This window comes from Sorex fumeus, unplaced genomic scaffold, assembly GCF_029834395.1.
Source record: "Sorex fumeus unplaced genomic scaffold, SorFum_2.1 ptg000019l, whole genome shotgun sequence".
NCBI classification, from domain to species: domain Eukaryota; kingdom Metazoa; phylum Chordata; class Mammalia; order Eulipotyphla; family Soricidae; genus Sorex; species Sorex fumeus.
Window position 1 is genome coordinate 25393473 of NW_026606076.1, and position 6160 is coordinate 25399632.

Sequence of the window (6160 nt, forward strand, 5' to 3'; positions counted from 1 at the left end):
ACCAACTGTTCCCGGTGCCGTGTAATCCCATCAATGGCCAAGACCCAAAGACTATAAAACCGTGCTCTGGGAAGTGCACGGCCACACAAAATTTTATTATCTAGTCTTAATCTGGAAAAACTGGCAGGCTACCAGAAGTATCCTGCCCACACCACAGAGTCTGGCAAACTCCCCATGGTGTATTCAATATGCCAAAAACCAGTAACAATCATGGTTCTCTTTCTCCTGACCCTGAAAGAGCCTCAAATGTGGTACTTCTTAAAATCTCAGGGATAGGAAGAAGGAGACATTACTGGGTCCTGCTTGAGTCAATCGATTAACAACAAGATGACAACGAGACAGTGAGAGAAGAAGAGACACAGAGTTAGAGGACACGGCTGCGACTTAAAGAGAAGGCTGAGAGCTGAGAGTAAGAGTGGCTGGGGAGATTGGAGAGGAGTCACAGAGAGCATTGGGGAGCGAGTTAGAGAGAGGGTTGGATAGAGCTGGGAGACAAGAGACTGAATAAACTGCAAGTAATCAGCAACCAGCCTGGTCCTCATTCTACTTTCATCGGTCCAAAGCAACAACTGTCCAGGGTGGAGAAGTGGCCCAAGAGCACCAAATGTGGACAGAGAGGGAGAGCTACCAGGACAGACCGGGAACATCTGTTAACGGGTAAATCCTGTTCAAAATCCCACTTCTCATAAGTTCCCCCAGGCCCCCCTGGAGTGACTCCTGAGTGCAGAGTCAGGAGTAGTCCAGAGCACTTCTGGCTGTGATCCGAAAACAAAAACACAAAAAAGTGAACTGTGGGGGGCGGTTGGAGCGATAGCACAGCGGGGAGGGTGTTTACCTTGGGCACGACCAACCCAGCTTTGATTCCCAGCATCCCCAATGGTCCCCCAAGAACCGCCAGGAGTAATTCCTGAATGCATGAGCCAAGAATGACCCTTGTGCATCACTGTGGGTGATTCAAAAAAAAAATGAAAGTGAATTGTGTAGTTAATCAGAAAAAGAACACAACTATCTCGACTTAGTAAAGAAGCATTTTTATGATCGCTACAGGGAAAGCACAGACCACGAGTTGCTTGTCTGGCACATAGCTGACCGAGGTTCAATCTCTACCACCTCACAGGGTCCCCAAACCTAGCATTATCAATGAGAACAGAGCCGAGATAAACTCTAATCTCCATTGGGTGTAGTCAACCAAAAATAAATCAATAAATTTAGGTGCCACAGCTATAGTCTGGTAGGGTACTGGACTTGTACACGGCTGAACTGTATACCCCGGCACAACACTGAGTACCATTTGTTACTTTTGGCAGCAACCACAGGGTATGACCATATATATGTGTGTATATATATATATATACACACATATATACATATACACATATATATGTATATATACACATATATGTGTGTGTTTGTGTATGTGTGTATATCTATATCTATATCTATATATATGTAATTTGTTCACTAGTCAACCTTCACCAACCAGTTTTGTAGAATGCAGGTTTGGATTTTGCTAAAGGTGGCAGAAATTTGAGCTTACCTGAGAGGTGCTTGGAGGAATCCTGCTTTGTACAGGAGAGTGTATCATGGTAGACTGCTTGCAAGGACAGGTCTTGCATTCCTGGCCTATCTCTGACTGCAGGAATTCAAATTCTATATAAATAATGTGAACCTTGTGAGAAAGTTACAGCAGGGGGCAGGGCTGAGGCACAGCTGGTAGATAGAGGTCAGGACAGGGTTGCTGGCTCCTGGTGCAAACTTGAGCCAGAAGTACAGGCTGCAATTTCAAAGGCTATCAGCGGCACGAAAGAGCTGAGAGTGAGTGGCAGGGCATTTGTCATGAACGCAAAAGACTTAGCTTCACTACCTGAATTGCCAAGGAGTGATCCCGGAGAGCTGCTGAGTTTGGCAAAATCCCGCATAGACAATCCTCCTGCCCAAATAAAGGCAATGAGGAGTTAACTGTCAACAGAAGAGGTGCAAAATCTAGTAATATGTTCTGAATGGTCAGTCCTCTGGGTTTGTTGTTTCAGTTTTGGGACCACATCCAGAAATGCTCAGAGCTTACAAGTCAGGTTTTCAGGCTATGGTTTACCTATGGATACGTGAATTTATAAAAGAAAAAGAGGATGAAAAATTAGAGGATGAAAAATTGTACTTGGAGCCAGAGTGATAGTACAGTTGGCAGGGCATATGTTCGGTCCCCGGCATCACATACAGTCCCCCAAGCACTCCCAGGAGTGACACTGATATTTGTGATTGAGGGGTGGTTTTTGTACCCTTTTACTTAGTTCCTATTTAATCAGATTTCCCCTGGATTCCATCATCAAGACCCATTATTTACAGGGACTAGAGCAATAGCACAGAGGGTAGGGCGCTTTCCTTGCATGTGGCTGACCCAGGTTCGATTCCCAGCATCCCATATGGTCCCCCAAGCACAGCCAGGAGTGATTCCTGAGTGCAAAGCCAGGAGTATCCCCTGAGCATCTCTGGGTGTGACCAAAAAAAAGGACCAATTTTTTACAGGTTAACATTCAAATCAAGTCCAAATGCTGGGACACTGGCATAGGAAATAGTAATCATTACTATTATCATTATGGTTTGCTATATAAGGAAACTCAGGAGGTTAATTCAGGTTCACCAGGAACCCAGACGTTAGTAGGCATATGAAAATATACAGTGGCAAGAAATCTTAAGAGTTTACAGAATGGGAAGATCTTTGCGTTTCCCTGAATTGCAATCATCAGCAATTCCCTTTCCCTCATAGTACTGAAGACACCAGTTTAATTTGAACTTGAGAACTGTAACGTAAAGAATGAACTAGGAGTGTATATTTAAGACATCAAAAGGTTGAAACAGAGTGTTTGCCACAAGATCCCCCAAGCACCACACTTCAAGAGTAATTCCTGAGTGCATATTCAGGAGAAACCCCTGAGCATCACCCAGGTGGGACACAAAAATGGAAAAAAAATGGTCAAAGGGCAAGCCGTGAGGAACCCAGAGATAATGGAGGCATTGTGTATCCCACCCAAGGGCTGGGGGAGATTGAATGATGCATTCAAGGTAAATTGAAATTCAGATTTTAGGGACTGCTGGGAGTTTGTCTTGCAGGGGATGACAGGATATAATCGCTTTCCCTCCCAGGCCCACCTGGAGTTATCCTGCCTGGGGAGCCAGAAGTAACTCCATTTCTGGTTGTGCCTTATCCCCACCCCTACAAAAAAGTACTTGTTTGTGTATTGAACAGAAAGCGCTATGTCAGGGGGATCAGGTTTATAAATTACAGATGTGAGCGATTTCAGTGATCCCTGCGATCAAGGCTTTCTCTGCCTGTAGATGGTTTTTCTGGGCTCACCTCCAGTATCACATGGTCCCCTGGTACCTCAGGGAGTAATCAGCTACCTCAGAAGCACCGGGAAACTTAGAATTTGCATCTTTTGGGAGGGAGACATAGTCAACAGTGCTCAGGGCTTATTTATTCCTTCCTTTGCACTCAGGAGTCACTCCTCTGGGGCCAGGGTTGAGGGCTCCTAACGTCCTAAGGTCCAGCAAATCCTAATGGTTTGGAGGGAATTGATGTAGGCATGCAGGAAAGCTCCCAAGGTAAAGGCAGTAAATTTCCCAGGAATAGCTCTGAAGTTGTGAAGGCCAACCTTGAAGAAAACAGAAACTAAGGCCTGATCACACCCTAACCTATGGCCAGTAACAGACCCAGAGAAGCTCCTGCAGAAACAAAAAGCCAGGAAAGGAATTTCAAAGATCATCACCACTCTCAACCTGCCTAGGCAACCTCCTTAGCAACGGGACTTTGACCTAGGTAAAAGCCTAGATTAGATTCCCTTCTGTTCCAGGGAGACCGCTCATTGGCTTTCCCAGACATTTGCGGGAGCAGGGCAATTGGAGGTTCCCCGAGTGTGGGAACCAAAGTCGAACTCCAGAAGGATGTGGGGTCCCCCAACACTGCTTCCGACCCCCTCACTCAAATAATATAGTCAGATCAGAAGGTGTGGACCAGGCGGGGTGGGGTGGGGGTTGGGGGATGACCCCAGACCTCAATGGTGCTGCTTCATTCTCGAGGGGTCCGTGTGCCAAGAGGAGTCACCTCTGATGGATTCAACTCTCTTACACCCGCAAAGTAAGACAGGGGATGAGAGAGTCCAGCATCTTCCGGCCCTGGCCGCGTCTGACTGGGCCTTGGTCAGGGAGTAAACTGGGGATCTGTGTCCGGGTGTCCCTGCTGCCTGGAGCTTGCCCCACTCACTCTATGTGTGGAAGGATACCCAGTTACCAGTGCTCCAGAGCCACCTACCCGAGAGCGAACAGGGTGACACAGGATAGGCTTGCCTTCCTGCAGTACGATGTGTCCAACCAACTCAGTTCTAAAGGTCTCCAGACCCCACTTCCACATATCACAGTGCCCCGCATTGCTGAGGGTGCCATCTTCCGTCCTGAGTTTTGAGTTTCTTATACACAGGAGAAGTCCCATTTCTTCTGTTCTCCGTGGAGGAGGGTGGCAGAAGCCAGATTCAACTCCAGCATCTCCAGATGTCTGGGGTGAAGGTAACAGAAATCAGAGAAACTAGGGTGTGTTAAGGAGAATTTTAATTAACATACGTGGGGAGAGGATCACACCAGCATTGCTCAGGGATTCCTGCTGCTGGGACTCTCGGGGCCGAGAGAGATAACCATGAAAAAAACTGCCTTTCTTCGAACACTCTTGAACTTATTCGCCAATGTGGCTTGGCACATGCCACAGGCAACCGCAAGCGAATGTCCAAGCTGGCAAAACAATGCAGAGAAGCATCAAGGATGACCTCAAAGACAGGAGAACAGCGATGCTGGTAGATGTGGCAGAAGCCGGGAAAAGGTTTCATTATGCCCGCCTGTCCTTCACCAACTACAAGACCAAGATCACTCCCCTCCGACATCCTGATGGATCTATCACATCATCCAGAAGGGAAATGGAGAAGATTATTCATGACTTCTACTCAGATATCTTTAATAGCCATGTCCACCTGTCCGCATACCACATTCTGCACCATGGATATATCATTCCGAGTGTTCTCCCTTCAAAATTCAACATGCCATCTCGTCGGTAAAGAAACAAAGAACACCTGGCCCAGACGAGATCAGACCTGAACACTTGAAGAACTTACCATCAGTACTCATCAATACTCATCAGTACTCATCAATAGCCAATCAGGGTGTACAAACTCAATACATCAGGATCCTCCGTGAGCTCTATTACGGATTCACTATGAGGATCTGACCACTGTACAAAGCAGTAATTATCCATGTCAAGAGAGGGGTTCAGCAGGGTGATACCATTTCACCAAAACTCTTCAGTGCCACCCTCAAGAACATCATGCGACGACTGGAATGGGAAGGAATGGGAGTGAAGATAGATGGTCGGCAACTATACCACCTCTGCTTTGCTGATGACATCATGCTAATAACACCCAACATCAGCCAAGAGGCAAAAATGATGACCTACTTCGACCGTGAGTGTGGAAAGGTCGGCCTACAGCTGAATTACGAAGCATCACAATTATGAAGACAATGTTTATTACAAACAGCCTCGTTTCTGATCCTCCATTCGCTTTCAATGGAACCACCATCTCCGAATGCAAGTTATATATACCTAGTTTGAGAAAGAAACATGATGAATGACCTGGCACCTGAGTTTCGCAGGAGGATGAGAGTGTCTTGGAATGCCTTCAAGAGCGTTTAAGAAATAACTAAGAGGACAAAGAACCTCCAGCTTCGAGCACATGTCTTCAATTCCACTGTTCTTCCTGCATTAACATATGCGTTAAAGACCTGGGCCCTATGAAAACAGGATGAGAATGCTACTTGGATCTTTCAAAGAGGAATCGAAACAGCTATGCTTGGAATATCACGCATCACTCAAATGAGAGATAGAATCTGGAGTTCTGATCTCCATCGACGGTCAAGAATCAGGGATGCTGTCTGATCTTCTAAGGCATCAAAAATCAGATGGACTGGACATGAAATGAGGTTTACAGACAACCACTGGCCTAGACCCATTACTGACTGAATTCCACGGGACTTCAAAAGACTGCGTGGACGCCCACCTACAAGATGTTCAGACTTCTTACTCAAGACCCTGAAAAATCAGTTTGAGGCTCTCCATGTTCCTAGA